This window comes from Mus caroli, unplaced genomic scaffold, assembly GCF_978045245.1.
Source record: "Mus caroli unplaced genomic scaffold, Mus_caroli_1 scaffold_9, whole genome shotgun sequence".
NCBI classification, from domain to species: domain Eukaryota; kingdom Metazoa; phylum Chordata; class Mammalia; order Rodentia; family Muridae; genus Mus; species Mus caroli.
This window is the reverse complement of record NW_028227264.1, coordinates 103166304-103182542: the sequence shown is the minus strand read 5'-3', so window position 1 is coordinate 103182542 and position 16239 is coordinate 103166304. Positions and strand designations below refer to the sequence as shown.

At 38.5% G+C, this 16239-nt stretch overlaps 1 pseudogene; it reads right to left on the bottom strand.

Moving 5' to 3' along the window:
• Nucleotides 1-4444: 4444 nt before the first annotated feature.
• On the bottom strand, nt 4445-13453 carry LOC147002752 (large ribosomal subunit protein eL8-like; annotated as a pseudogene).
• Nucleotides 13454-16239: the final 2786 nt, after the last annotated feature.

Sequence of the window (16239 nt, the reverse complement as noted above, 5' to 3'; positions counted from 1 at the left end):
AATTAACAGGAATATATTGGAGTTGTTTCTATGCAAGAATATGCCTCTGACCTAAGGGATTCCCTAATGGTGTCTCTCTTCGCTTCTACTGCGACTGGTAAGACTAATGAGAAGCAAGAACAACGGATCAAACAAGCAAAGGCACAGATGTGATTACTGAGAGAATTTACAAATGAATGCTGAGTATCACAGAAGTGAAATGACAAATCTGAACGGTCTGAAACTGACAGAAAGCAAACGACATACTGAGTGTGCAATGTGGAATGTTAACCAATGTTGACTAGCGGTTGTTGTGTTCCCAAATCCTAATAGTGTTTCTCACACATTTAATTTCTCAATAGACACTAAGCAACTGAATAAGACGTGTCCACCAGGAAAACTGTATCAAGTGTCATGATAGCAACATATGTTTTCAGAACCCAATTAGCAAGCACTCTGGTGAATTGAGGTTAGAAATACTTATTATATTCTCTATAAAAGTATAGTAAAAATATGACAGCATGATTTTATCAGCACCACCATCCTGATAAAAATATTCCATATATTGTTATTCCTTCTTTTGGTTTTTATTTATTGATATCACTGATCCACAGAATCATATAAATCATTTGGGGAAAGATCAGGCTGATCCTGGACTTTGCCTGAGACCCAGATGTATATGGATAGAATATTTAGTTTTCTAAAATCAGGAACATGCTAGGCAAGGCCAGTAATAGCTTGGGGACAGGGCTTATGAGGGAGCTATGGTGTAGGTCTACGCTCTATATTTCCCCTCCTTGAAGACCTGTGGTCATAATTCTCAAGGATGCTGAATGCTGTCTCTGTGGCACACTTTGGAAATGTCCAGCTCCCTTTGGACAATATTGATTGATTAGCTTCCTGCTGGTTTTGTTCCATTGTATAATAGCTTTCTGAAGAGTCGGTCCCATTTTCCCCTGCAAACTGTACACAAGATGGTGTTCTACTTAGTGAACTTAGTTGGCATAAAACCTAGCTGTTGGAAACACATGCTGACCCTAGATTTCCTAACTTCCTTTTTCCTCATTCCTGGTTTCTCTCTCAGGAATCTGTCACCCAAGAACAACCTGTTGGTCTGGGTCACTTTTCACCTTCAGTAGACTTGAGGATATTTGCTTGAAATTAATACAAAGACGTCCAATCTCAAAAATCCTCAAGAATAGAACAGATGAACACAATTTAAAAAGCACTGAAAATCAATTTTATGTTAGGACTCTCATTTTTTAATTACTTCTAAACGATTACATATTATTATTCTTTGTGTATGAGAATGTTGTCCTCACGTGCATGTCCATTACATGCCTGCTGGCTGGCTGCAGAGGATAGTAAAGAGCTTTAAATTCTCTGAAGGGGGAGGTACATACTGTGATGAGTTTCCATGGGGATGTTATGATTGAATTTGGGCCTTCCACAAGAACAGCAAATGCTCTTTACCATTGAGAAGTCTCTCCACCCCCTAAATTCTTTTGAAAATATTTTTTTTTACGATGAAGGGGTGTTGAATTCTGTCAAATGCTTTCTCAGCATCTAATGAGATGATCATGTGGTTTGGTTTGGTTTTGTTTCTTTGAGTTTGGTAGTGGATTATGTTGATGGATTTCTGTATATTGAATCAAACCTCCATCCCTAGGATGAAGCCCACTTGATCACAATGGATGATTGTTTTAATGTTCTCTTGTATTCGGTTTGTGAGAATTTTATTGAGTATTTTTGCATCAATATTCATAAGGGAGATTGCTCTGAAGTTCTCCTTCTTTGCTGGGTCTTTGTGTGGTTTAGGTATAAGCATAACTGTGGCTTCATAGAATGAATTGGGTAGTGTTCTTCCTGTTTCTGTTTTTTGGAATAGTTTGAAGAGTATTAGGTCTTCTTTGAAGGTCTGTTAGAATTCTGTATTAAACCCATCTGGTCCTTGGTTCTTTTTTGGTTTTGGTTTTTTTGGTTGGGAGATTATTAATGAGTGCTGCTATATCTTTAGGGGTTATCGGACTGTTTGGATGGTTTATCTGATCCCGATTTAGCTTTGGCACCTAGCATCTGTCTAGAAAATTGTCCATTTCATCCAGATTTTCCAGTTTTGTTGAGTATAGGCTTTTGTAGTAGGCTCTGATGATATTTTTTAATTTCCTCAGTCTCCATTGCTATGTCACCCTTTCATTTCTGATTTTGTTAATTTGCATACTGTTTCTGCCCTCTGGTTAGTCTGGCTAAGGGTTTATTTATATTTTTGATTTTCTCAAATAACTAGCTCCTGGTTTTATTTTGTTTGTGTGTATCCATGTGTGTGTCTATGGAGGTATGAGAACAATGTGCTGACTAAGTTCTCTCTTTCTATTGTGTTGGTGCTGGGGACCAAATTCAGGTGGGCAGGCCTAGCAGCAAATAGTTTCACAGACTCAGCCATGTTGTTATTGCTAAAATTATTTTCAATGCTACAAGAGATAACAACTAAGGAACAGCTGCTCTGAGCTATTATATTATTGATATTCTGCTACCTCAAAAGTGATAGAGTAATAGTTACCAATCATATTGATAACTTACAATAGCACAGTACAATACTTTGCAATACAGAGCTACATAAATTCCTCATTGAGCATTCAATGAGTGTAAAAACATTATTCTATATTTCTCCCCATACTTCTTGTTAGTTTCCAGGTGATAAAAATTTACAAATAGTTTATGCACAATAGACATGGACCATTTCAGACAGGCAAAAAAAAAAAAAAAAAAAAAAAAAAAAAACCCAAACAAGTACTTTTGCACTTATCAACAGCTTACATGCTCCTTTCCCTCTTTCTTTCCCCCATCCTTCCTACAATACTCCTCCTGGTTCTGTTTCATGTGTATCCCATCACTTTTCTGCCCTTCTTGTTTGATACGTCTTCCTTTCTCATAATCACCCTTAAATACATTAAACATACATTTAAACACATATTTCAAGCATTTAACTTAAATATAAATTGCACTCCTAAAAGAAGTCATACAGTGTTTGCTTCTGAGTCTATCTTTGTTTAAAATAATGGTCTAGGTATATACATTTTTCTGTAAATAACTCATTCTGTATTGATGTGCTCTTCTGCTGCTGAACAACTAGGCTAGTTTGATTCTTTACTAATTTAAATTCTTAAAAAAATATGTGGACGTGAAAGTATTTCTGTGTTATGTTAGCATAGAATCCCTAGAGTTATATTCAGTATTAGTAGTACAGGGCTATCACCTTTGAATTTTCTTACACTCATTCAAAAAGTTACCCCAAGTCCACTTTTCAAATTTTCTCTACACATCTTGAAACTGGCCACTTTGTAAGGAGCTCTGGCAGAGAACAAACATTACAAGCCAATATTTATGCGTTAATTGTAGAAAACTCTTACAAGAATGCAATATTGAGAGGGAAAAGAGAGTCTCAACCATCAAATCAGTAGAAAGAATAAATTTGATTAGAAGAAATTATGACTAAAGGAGAGCTAAATAGGAATCAACCATGCCCAGCATAACAAGCCAAGAAACCTATAAAAGGTAAGGAAGAAAAAATAAGTGAAATAATCCAATAACACAGGCAAATAACCAAGAACTATTGGCATTAAGTAGCAGAGGATGGCCTAGTCGGTCATCAATGGGGGGGAGAGGCCCTTGGTCCTGTGAAGGGTCTATGCCCCAGTATAGGGGAATGCCAGGACCAGGAATGGGAGTGGGTGGGTTGGGTAGCAGAGGGAGGGGGAGGGGATAAGGGATTTTCGGAGGAGAAATTAGGAAAGGGGATAACATTTGAAATGTAAATAAAAAATATCTAGTTCAAAAAAAAAAAAACTAGCCAATATTAGAATAACATCTTCAAATGTAGATAATCTCAGCTCAGCTTTTAAGAGATGCATTCTAGTTGCCTGGATTCTAAAAACCAGACCCAACTCCCTGATATCTCTGAGAGATTTCACTGATAAAGAAACATAAAGACTGAAATCAAAGATTGGAAATCATCCTTGCAAGCAAATGCAAGCCAAATACAGCCAGGCTTTGCTGCTCTCTGATAGCTGATGAATTAGACTCCACGTCTTATAACTAAGTTGTTTTCATCCTTAAAGATTTAGTTCAAGCGGAATTTGGAATGGCTCCTTTGCACAGAGAGACTCACAAGTCCCAAGTGTAGATATGGGAATGTTAATAACCTAGGTTTTATTATGTCCTAGTTTATCAAAAAGAAACATGTTTCAAACTTTTGAGACTTTCTGTTAAAATATTGGTTAAACCTCAGACTCCCTGGGGTGTGGCTCTGCTACTTGCTAATCATCATGAAGCTGAGACACAGGTTTTTATCTTTGAGGCTAAAATGATGCTTGTTGTGTTGACTAACACTGCAGGGAAATAAGAATATGGCTTTTTGGAAAATAATTTGGTAATTATATTTATGTACAGAAACCTTAGTGTACATTTAACCCAGTTTAGTAGCAAATTCTTTAGCATTTCCCTTTTCCAGCTTGGAAATTTGAGTAACAGACTCAGGACCCAGGACGTTGCCCCACCCCCACCCCCACTCACGTGGCGGCAGAACTCATCATATCTGTCATTATAATTGGTCCTAATAACTTCCACCAGCTTAGCAAGAGCACCCTTGTCTTCCGAGTTAACCTGTGTGAAGGCAACAGTGGTGTATGTCTTCCTGTGAACCAGGCATCTCAGTCTGGCCTTTCCTTTGATGATGCAGTAGGGCACCTCCATCTTTTGACATAGGGGAGGCAGGAAAACCACCAGTTCAATGGGGTCTATGTTATGGGCAATCGCCCCCAGCTGAGTCTTCTTGTTCTCCACCAAGGCGGTGAATCTATTGACTCCTGCTCAGAGGACAGGTGGTCTCTTAGTTAGGACACCCCCTTTTCCAGCGGCTTTCTTCTCAGCACAAGCCAGTAGCCTTTGCTTCTTCTCTTACTTTGTCTCTGGCCTGTACTTGTGGGCAAGCTTAAGCAGCTAGCTGAGTAGCTGTTTGCCTGTTCAGGGCCTGGATGAACCGGTTAATGGCAGGAGGTACTTTGAGCCGCTTATAGAGGATGGTTTTTTGCTGCTGCAACCTAATTTAACAAGGCTATTTGACAAAGCGTGTTAGATCTCTTTGTGGCTGGTTGTCCAGTCTAATGTTGAAGTTCTTGGGCCTTTTCTCGAACAAAGGATTGACCATCTTTTTGGTCTCCTGTTTCTTGATGACAGCGGAGTCCAGGGCCACCTGCTTCCCCTTGGCCTTCTTTCTTTTGGACATCTTGCTTGGCTGGAAGAGAGAGCTGAACATGTTTTACTAAAACAAATTTTAACAACAACAACAAAAAAAAAAACCCTATCATTTTTTTCTGAGTGTGTTGTTCAGAATGTTGTAAATAAGTTAATTTTGTTACACTGTGAAAATTTTTTCTAATTGTTTTAGAGTGAATTTTGATAATGTGTTCATGCAAATCTACATTCCCACAGCAACATACTCACACAGTACATGTTTCAGCAATGAAAAATGCTTAGTCATACCTTTAAATATCTTATTTTTAAAAATGTATTATTTATATAATATCCACAATAATTAGCTACAAAGCAATCTATCATTACCTTTTAACTTGCTCCCATTTAAGAAGGCATCACTTATTCAGTATCTGTATTTTTCTTTCAAGAACAAATACTATATTGTTTCCATATAAAGCTAAAGATAATCTTTTCAATATCTGTTAAGGGTTGTGTTGGAATTTTGATGAGAATTGCATTGAATCAGTAAATTACTTTAGGTAAAATGGCCATTTTCAATATGTCAATCCCACTGATCCATGAATATGAAAGATTTTTTCATATTCTGACATCTTCAATTTCTCTCTTCATTCAAGTCTTTCACATGATTGGTTAGAGTTACCTCAAGATGTTTTATATTAATTGAGGATATTATGAAAAGTTTTGTTTCCCTGACTTCTTTCTCAGCTTGTTATTTAGATATAGGACGACTACCAGTTTTTTAGAGTTACTTCTCTCTCCAGCTACTTTGCTGAATGGGTTTGTCAGATGTAGGAATTTTCTAGTGGAATTTTTGAGGTCACTTAGGTAAACTATCTTTGACTTCTTACTTTGCATTTGTATCCCCTTGATCTCTTCCAGTTGTCTTATTGCTCTAGCTAAGATTTCAACTATGATACCGAATAAGTCTTGAGAAAATGAACAGCATTGGCTTCTTTCTGGATTTAGCTCTTTAAGTTTCCTTCCATTTAAGTTAATGTTGGCTATGGATTTGCTGTAAATTGTTCTTATTCTGTTGGGGTATGTTCCTTGTATCTATTATCTCTCCAGAGCTTTTCTCATGAAGGTGTGTTTTATGTTGTCAAAGGCCTTTTCTGCAACTAATGGAGTGAAAACATGATATTTTACAGACTGTACAGTGTACTAATATAAATTAATTTTATATATTTTCAACCATCTCTGGGATTAATCCTACTTTGATATGGTGGTTGATATTTGTGATATATACTTAGATTTGTATTTGTCTTTATGGGTTTGAGTAACCTCACTCAAAATGTTTTTTTTCTATTCTACCCACTTACCCCAAAATTTCATTATTGTATTCTTTTCAATGGCTGAGTAATATTTCATTGTAAAATGTACAAATTTTTATTTATCTGTTATCTGTTGTGGGACATCTAGGTTGCTTCGAATTTCTGGCAGAGACAGCCATGTTTAAGCAAGTGTCTCTGTGATATGATGAAACATCCTTTGGATATATGACCAAGAATGGCATAGCTGGGTCTTGAGGTAGATGGATCACAAATCTTCCTGAGGAACCGCCATACTGATTTCCATAGTGGCTACATATATTTGAATTCCCATCAGCAGTAGAAGAGTGTTCCTCTTACTTGACACCATAGTCATCATGAGCAGTTATTTCTTCCATTGATCTTAGCCACTCCAATTTGATTCTAGTTTATTGATTTCTTTATATATTTTGGGAATCAGTTCACTATCAGATATATAATTAGTGAAACTCTTTTTTACTTATGAAGGCTGCTTCTTTGTCTTAGGGATGATGGATGGTGTCCTTTGACTTACAGAAGCTTTTCAGTTTCAGAAAGTCCCATAGATTGCTTGTTGATATTATTACTGATGCTAATGGTGTTCTGTTCAGAAAATATTTTTCTCTGGCAATGATTTCAAAACTATTCCACATTTTCCATTTTACAATATATGCCAGTGCAGTTGTGGTACAAAGCTTGTGGAAGTACTCACAGACTATTTAATTTGATTTAAGGCCCACTGCTTGAGATGGAAGCCATACTCATTACTGCTTGGGTAAGCAACACACTGCGATTAGATATTCCAATGACCTACAACAAAACTAAATACTACTGCTTTTCTAAAAATACATAGTAATAAAATGACTCCTAGTAACAAGCTACTGTCATCCTAGACTAGTGCCTTGCTCAGCCACCATCAGAGAAACTTCACCTGCAGAAGATGGAAACAAATGCAGAGACCAAGAACCAACAATGTGAGTAGTGTGAGAAACTTTGGAACACTTAACCTAAAGAGGTATTATCATTAAATCTCTCTCCCCAAGACTCATGGGTATCCTGGAGAAGAAGAGGCAGAAAGATTGTAAGAGGCAAAAGGGATGGGGGACACCAAGATGATGAGCCTCTCTAAATCAATGGGATTGATGCTCACATAAACTCAGAGATGGAGGCACCATGCATACACACGGCCTGAACATGTCTACACCAGGTGGTTCCTAAATCTGAAAAAACAAAAACAAAAAAAGAAAAACTGTACACATGCACCCATCACTAACCAAGAAGCCATCTTCAATTGATAACCACTTGAAAATCAAAATTTAGTTTTCTCCAAAGGAGTCTCACTTGTAAAAACAACCTAGTTTTAAGGAAAGACTTCATGCTCAGCAGTAGATGACCAACAGAAAATGTATTCAAACACATCATTGGAATTTCCTTGCTTCATAATATCCTGAAAGGGCTTTTTTTCCTATTATGTTATTTAATTTTTTTCATATTTTTCTTCTTTTACCCTACATTACCTTTTTATATATCTTCCCATTTAGTGGTTTTATGAGATTTCCATGTGTGTGAATGAGTGGATATCTGCCTTTATATCTGATTCTTGTGACCTTTCATTCATCTGTTTGTTCATTTTGTCTCATTCTGATGATGTGTTATTTTTCATTGTATTATGTTATATACTATATTGTATTATATCATATTATAATATAATCCCTAAGAAGTTTGTTTACTTTCTAAGAGTCAGAAAGAATATATTTGAATGAGAGGGCAGGTGGAAAGAAACTAGAGAGGTAGGTGTGGCCTCCCTTCCCCCCAGCCTGGAACCTGCCTGCTCAAGGGTGGAGCTACCGGCTCATTCGTCCTGCCACGCCTACCTACTGCTGGAACCTGCCTTTGCTGCCTGGAGGCACACACGTGTTCGTCCTGCTACTGGACCCTGAGTTACTTGGCGGGATATTGGGTTCCCTCCCCCTTTCTTTATAAACTGAGTGTCTGGAATTAATAAAATTGAGCCTTGATCAGAATGTTTGTTGTCCTGGCTCCATTCTTTTCTTCCGCCCCGTCTAGATTCCTCTCTTTTCAGAGAACTGCCATTCTCAGTCAAACCATTCGTGTTGTGGACTGCGGGCAGGCCGCAACAGTTGGCGCCAGAACTGGGACCTGAAGAATGGCAGAGGGATGCTAAGAGAAACGACTGCTGTGTGGAGCTCCACAAGAAAGGAAAGGATCTTCGTATCGGAGGAGCATCGGAGCAACGGACAGGTACACATGCTAGCGCTAGCCAAAAAAAAAAATTTCAGTTTTGTAAAGTGTTGCTGAGGATGCGGTAGGATACAAATCAAGTTTGAACCAGTGCTGACCCAACACTGTTTCTGCTTGGGGTCAGCAGTTCGTTAATCGGAACTAGATACGGAGACAGGCGGTGTGCTGCAGCTTTTTAGAAAGCTGCTTAGGTGGAAGAAGGAAGGGTTCAAAGTCAGAAATTTTTTAGATAAGATAGATAGCTGTTGTCCATAGTTCAAAGAAGAAACGATAGATTGTGGAACCTGGGAGAAAGTTGGTGAGGCCCTGAAGCGAGTTAGAGTTTGAGATTAAGCTTCAGAGGCTGAGTCTCTTAAGATATTTCTAGTTTAGATAATGATAAATGTGGTTCCTATCCTAAATAGTAAAATTTAAGATAAGATATAAAGCAATGCCTCTTTATTAAAGCGTTAAAGCTTGCTTTAATAGGTATTCATAGGTATTAATTGATATCCAAACTTCGTAATATGATAGTAATGCTTCTAATATTGATTTTAACAGTGATAAATTGTTTTAAACATAGGTTTTGCTTTCCCAAAGTTGTAGATATTATCCTAACCTTGCACAAAAACTTAAAAATTATGGTTAAAACTGCCATTGTTCCATTGACTGCAGCTTGCAGTTTGATTGCAAATTTAAGATTAATGCTCAGATTAAAAAGTATTTTACCTTTGAGTCAATACAGGGCTCTGGGCAGTCCCAGAGAGGCTTGTTGCCTTTTCTTTTGTTTTGCAAACAATGCTTAAAAAAGTTTTTCCCTGTGTTCAAGAAAATTTCTTTTTAACAGTGTTACAGATCTATTCAGATGTTTAAAATAATGCTTAAATTCAAAGATTTTTGCTTCTAGTAAACTGGTAATCACTAGAAAATTTTGCCTCTACGTATGGCTAATATAGCTTTACATTATGTAAGAAAAATGTTTATTGTTTCTGCTTCTTTACAAGAAGCCAAAAGTTTTAATCTTTCAGTATATATTGTTTCCTAAGTGGAAAGTATTTTATTAACTAATGCTTCTCAAGGGAAGTTTACCTTAAATCCTTGCTTGTCATTTTTCCAGTTTAGACTAGCTTCTAGCCTTTTAACTTTATGGCAATAGGACATCAGAGACTGTATATTCAGACTTAGTAAAATTAGTCATTTAATAGAGTCATAATGATTTTTCACTCTTCTTCAGTGTGACCAGCCATTCTAACTCAATCTTAGACTGGTCTAATATTCAGTTCAATTATTAGAGATTCCTATATTCTAAATTACCTAGCAAAGTTAATTCAAAGCATATCCCCCAAGGTCACCAAAGGCTCATCTTGCGTTTACCTTATTTGTCCTAAACTTTTTGCAAACTGATATTAAAGGTCAGTCTGCAGCGGATGGCCACTGACATCCAGTTACTTCTAATTCTTATTGATTAATAAATTGGAAAAACCCCCTAACTACAAATAAAAAGATCCAGTTCTAATCTGGAGAAGAGGCTCGGTTTGTGTTTTTTCACGAGATGAAGATGAAGCACGGTGGCTACCAGAGAGATTAATTCGTCAGGTAAACACAGATTCTGTCTCTTCTCGTAAGTATCATTCTAAAGACTAAAATTCCTCTTGTGCTGGGAGTGGAAGCTCTCAGAAAAACTGTTTTCCTCTGAGCCAATTCCCCTACAAGAGGCCGGAGATTAACTTTAGCTTTACAATTTGCATCTAAATAAAGTACCTTGACTTCTCCGAACAAAAAATTTACATTGCTACACTCTCATTGTTTAGAATTCTTCCTTCTCTCAAGCAGGTCAATCTACATTCTCCGGTTCTCCGCCCCTACGAGCAAACAGGTGGTACTGCTAATCTCCCTTCCAAGGACATCCCAGCATGTGGCTTTTCAGTCTAAGATAGGATTTGGATTTACCAGGAGAGCTAAAGAAGTAGAAATTTCATATATATTTACAAAGATTAGTTCTTATTTTGATAGAGATGGGCTTAGTCCCTTAGCTGGCCTCTGGCTTTTCACCCTTGCTGTTACTGCAAGGTGTCCTTAGTTCCTCAGGCTACTGGGAATAACAGGGATGAAGAAGAAAGACTTTCAGCTCCTATTTTAACCAAAATTAATGGTGTTAATACTGACATAATTCTTATCTTGGCCTTGCTAAATCTGAGGTTGACAAGTCTCATATAGAGACCTCACAATAACTCAGAATTGCGCTACTGATTCATAATCATATGAATACAGTATGGGTACTGCTTGGCGCAAGAGATTACTGCAGAGAGAAGGTCCAGTTTGACCATTTCTGAGTTCCCTGTGCGACACACCTGATTTGAAGGAGGTTGGTATCTGACTCCAGCTAAAAACCAAAAATACTTAAGGCTCTGCCTCCCCTCCCCAAAAGATACCAAGAGCCACAGATGTGAGTTTTTACAACACTCACGGGAGAAATCAGGTCAATGTCCACCCAAGTCAAGGTTAAAGGCCCACTCATCTATGGATGAAAAAAGAATCATTTGATCACCTCTGTTAAGCATTGCCTATTTAAACTTAATTAATAGGGGGGAGAGAGATTGGAGACCTTGCTGTCGTAAGGGCAAGCCCTTCACTGCCTCCCACCCAAAAAATAAAAAAGCCAACTGGCCTTGTACTAGGAGCCAGCCAGTCTTCACCCCTTCTCCCTGTTCCCCTGCCTGTCACCCAAAATTGCAGAGGATTATCAGCTCAGTGTTATTCTAAAATCATTTAGTTAAACTCAGCCAGGGTTCCAACGCCCTACTTAAAATGCAAACAGGTAGTTACCTATTCAGCACTAATTAGCATTATAAAGTCAGAGCCTACAGCCCAGCGCTGCTATTCAGTCAGTGCTTTAAAGACAGTCTTAGCCAGATACAGTTTACCATTAGAAAAGTTAGGGAATCCCACGAAAACAGGTTTTTTCTTTAGCCCTAGGAACTCAGGCAGAATTATTGAACATAGATAATTTTTCTGCCTCAGGCCACCCCCTTTTTTTATTTTTGTTTTGTTATCTAATGGGGGGAAATGTGGCCTCCCTTCCCCCCAGCCTGGAACCTGCCTGCTCAAGGGTGGAGCTACCGGCTCATTCGTCCTGCCACGCCTACCTACTGCTGGAACCTGCCTTTGCTGCCTGGAGGCACACACGTGTTCGTCCTGCTACTGGACCCTGAGTTACTTGGCAGGATATTGGGTTCCCTCCCCCTTTCTTTATAAACTGAGTGTCTGGAATTAATAAAATTGAGCCTTGATCAGAATGTTTGTTGTCCTGGCTCCATTCTTTTCTTCCGCCCCGTCTAGATTCCTCTCTTTTCAGAGAACTGCCATTCTCAGTCGAACCATTCGTGTTGTGGACTGCGGGCAGGCCGAAACAGGTAGGGAGAGGAAAACCATACTTAGATGTATTATGTGAGGAAAAAAATCAATTTTCACAAAAGGAAAAAAGAAAAGATAATTAGTAATATTGGTCCTTTTCTAAATTTCAGCATCATTTCTTCATAGAAATAAATAGATCATGTTTTAAGATATGTGGCAGTAAATATTTAAAATATAAAACAGTAAGTCAAAAGGAGGAAGAATTTTTATCAAAATTTTAAAATAACCACTTTCCAATACTAAATTATGATTTTCAGTGACTTGGACATAACATAAATACTTAGAACCATCTAGTGGTAAGAAAATGTGCTATTGCCCTCTTCTGGAAGATACTTGAATGGCAGAGACTTTGTATATCTGGTTCAAAATAGAGATAGATAAATAGCATCCAAACACTATTAATGTTTCTTTAGTTTTATTATATTTCTTTATTCTTTTGATTTGTTCATTCATCATTTTGAAATTTATTTTAAAATTTTGATGAATTTTCTTTTATCCCCTAGAGTAATCATTATATCCATCCTATAAAATCTATTTCAGGTTGTGTTCTTCAAACTTGTATTGAAAATTTGTGGGACAAATGAGATATAATGGTGAAAACGTTAAGTTTGAGGACAAAGCTGGGCATGGTGGCATCCATCTTTAACTCAGCACTTTTGTAGAGTTAGACTGAGCTCTATCGGTTTGAAGCTACATAGTCTACAAAGTTATTTCCAGACTGCCAGAGCATCATAGTGAAACCCTATGTCAAATATAGAGAGAGCCATACATAGATAGAACATAGAAAATAAGACAACATTACGGTCATAGAAGATGGCTGAATTGATAAATCACTTGAGTACAACTACAGAGAGATGAGTTAGAGTCCCCAGCATCCACATTGAAAGGCAAATATGGTGGCATGCTCATGTAATCTCAGCTCAGGGGAAGCAAACAGGAGCATCATGACAGCTTATTGACAATCCTGTGCATTTAAATACATGAGCTCAGTTAAACAAAAGATTCTCTTTCAAAATGCAAGATAGAAAGAGAAGATTTTTACCCTCAACCTATAATCTCTCTCTCTCTCTCTCTCTCTCTCTCTCTCTCTCTCTCTCTCTCTCACACACACACACACACACACACACACACACAAACATAGTCAAACACACCTCCACCTACTACACATGCTCACACACAAACAAAAATTATGTTTAGGTCAGAATAAAACAGTGTATTGCTTGTCATTATTATTCTAGGTTCAGAACTAATGGTGCCATTATAGTAGCCTGCATTTTTTTTTTATTACGTATTTTCCTCAATTACATTTCAATGCTATCCCAAAAGTTTCCCATACCCTCCCCTCCTCCACTTCCCTACCCACCCATTCCCATTTTTTTGGCCCTGGCGTTCCCCTGTACTGAGGCATATAAAGTTTGCATGTCCAACGGGCCTCTCTTTCCAGTGATGGCCGACTAGGCCATCATTTGATACATATGCAGCTAGAGTCAAGAGCTCCGGGGTATTGGTTAGTTCATAATATTGTTGCACCTACAGGGTTGCAGATCTCTTTAGCTCCTTGGATACTTTCTCTAGCTCCTCCATTGGGGGCCCTGTGATCCATCCAATACCTGACTGTGAGCATCCACTTCTGTGTTTGCTAGGCCCCGGGCTAGTCTCACAAGAAACAGCTATATCAGGGTCCTTTCAGCAAACGCTTGCTAGTGTATGCAATGGTGTCATCGTTTGGAGGCTAATTATGGGATGGATCCCTGGATATGGCAGTCTCTAGATGGTCCATCCTTTTGTCTCAGCTCCAAACTTTGTCTCTGTAACTCCTTCCATGGGTGATTGTTCCCAATTCTAAGAAGGGGCAAAGTGTCCACACTTTGGTCTTCGTTCTTCTTCAGTTTCATGTGTTTTGCAAATTGTATCTTATATCTCGGGTATACTAAGTTTCTGGGCTAATATTCACTTATCAGTGAGTACATATCATTTGAGTTCTTTTGTGATTGTGTTACCTCACTCAGGATGATGCCCTCCAGGTCCAACCATTTGCCTAGGAATTTCACAAATTCATTCTTTTTAATAGCTGAGTAGTACTCCATTGTGTAAATGTACCACATTTTTTGTTTCCACTCCTCTGTTGAGGGGCATCTCAGTTCTTTCCAGGTTCTGGCTATTATAAATAAGGCTGCTATGAACATAGTGGAGCATGTGTCCTTTTTACCGGTTGGGACATCTTCTGGACATATGCCCAGGAGAGGTATTGTGGGATCCTCTGGTAGTACTATGTCCAATTTTCTGAGGAACCTCCAGACTGATTTCCAGAGTGGTTGTACAAGCTTGCAATCCCACCAACAATGGAGGAGTGTTCCTTTTTCTCCACATCCTCGCCAGCATCTGCTGTCACCTGAATTTTTGAACTTAGCCATTCTGACTGGTATGAGATGGAATCTCAGGGTTGTTTTGATTTGCATTTCTCTGATGATTAAGGATGTTGAACATTTTTTCAGGTGCTTCTCAGCCATTCGGTATTCCTCAAGTGAGAATTCTTTGTTTAGCTCTGAGCCCCATTTTTAATGGGGTTATTTGATTTTCTGGAGTCCACCCTCTTGAGTTCTTTATATATATTGGATATTAGTCCCCTATCTGATTTAATATAGGTAAGCACTAAGTCTGACTTCAGATGTCGAAATGAATGCATGAAGAAATGACATAAATTAGTCACATGGGTATTAAGTAACAAAACTAACATTTTGTGTAGCTAGGAAACCTAGTTACAATTGAGCTTATCTCTTTTCAAGCAAAAGCAAAATTGATATAAAGACCTTCAACATTTCTTTTTCATTCTGAAAGAGAGGATAGAGTTAAGGACTTCAGAGGTGTGTAGCAGCAGGGGATGGGGAATTAGTGGTAGCCACCAGAAAATTCCAGATAACAGGAAAACAAGAGGATCTCAGGAACCATTGGGCATGACATTTGCTGAAATGCCCCCCCCCCCAAAAAAAAGGGAGAAAGAACCTGTAGAAACCATATCTGGAGGTTAGGCATGGGCCCCAGTTGAGAGATAGGGCCACCCACCCGTCTCCAAAATTTTAACCCAAATTTGCTCCTGTCTACAGGAAATACAGGGACAAAGAGTGGAGCAGAGACTGAAGGAAAGGCCACCCAGAGACTCTGCCACCTGGGGATCCATCCCATCTGCAGACACCAAACCCAGATACTATTGCTCATGTTGACAGGAACCTGATATAGCCTGTTTCTTGCGAGGCTCTGCCAGAGCCTTATCAATACAGATATGGGTGCTTGCAGTAACCATCAGACTGAGCACAAGGACCCAATGGAAGAGTTAGGGGAAGGAATGAAGGAGCTGAAGGAATTTGCAACCCCATAGGTAGAATGACAATATCAACCAACCAAACCTTGCACCCCAGAGCTCCCAGGGACTAAACTACCAACCAAAGAATACCCATGGAGGGACTCATGGCTCTAGCTGCATATCTAGCAGAGGATGCCCTTATCTGGCAACAAAGGCAGGAGAGACCCTTGGTCCTCTGAAGGCTTGATACCCCAGTGTAGGGGAATGCTAGAACAGGTGGTAAGGTGGGAGTGGGTGGGAGGGGGGAGTACCCTCATAGAAGCAGGGGGAGGGGGAATGAGATAGGAGGTTTCTGGAGGGAAAACCGGGAAGAGGTATAACATTTGAAATAAATAAATAACCAATAAAAAAGCATTTTAACTTTCAATAACACACACACACACACATATATATATATGAGATATTTGAATATTTGAATGTGTGTGAGTCTGTGTGTGTATGTGTTATGTTAACTAGACTAACTTTAGTCTATAAACTTGTCAATTTTCTCTCATTTTGACAAAACACTCAAGTTTGTTCAATTACTTTAAATGGGGAGGTTTAATTCAGCTCCTATTTCAGTTTGAATGGTAAAAATCCAGTATACCCATCAATTCACCTTCTGATAACAACTGTGTCTATATAGCCTCTTTGCTGACTGAAACTTAATGAAAGACATAGGAAAGGAAGCATTCTTGTGGCAAG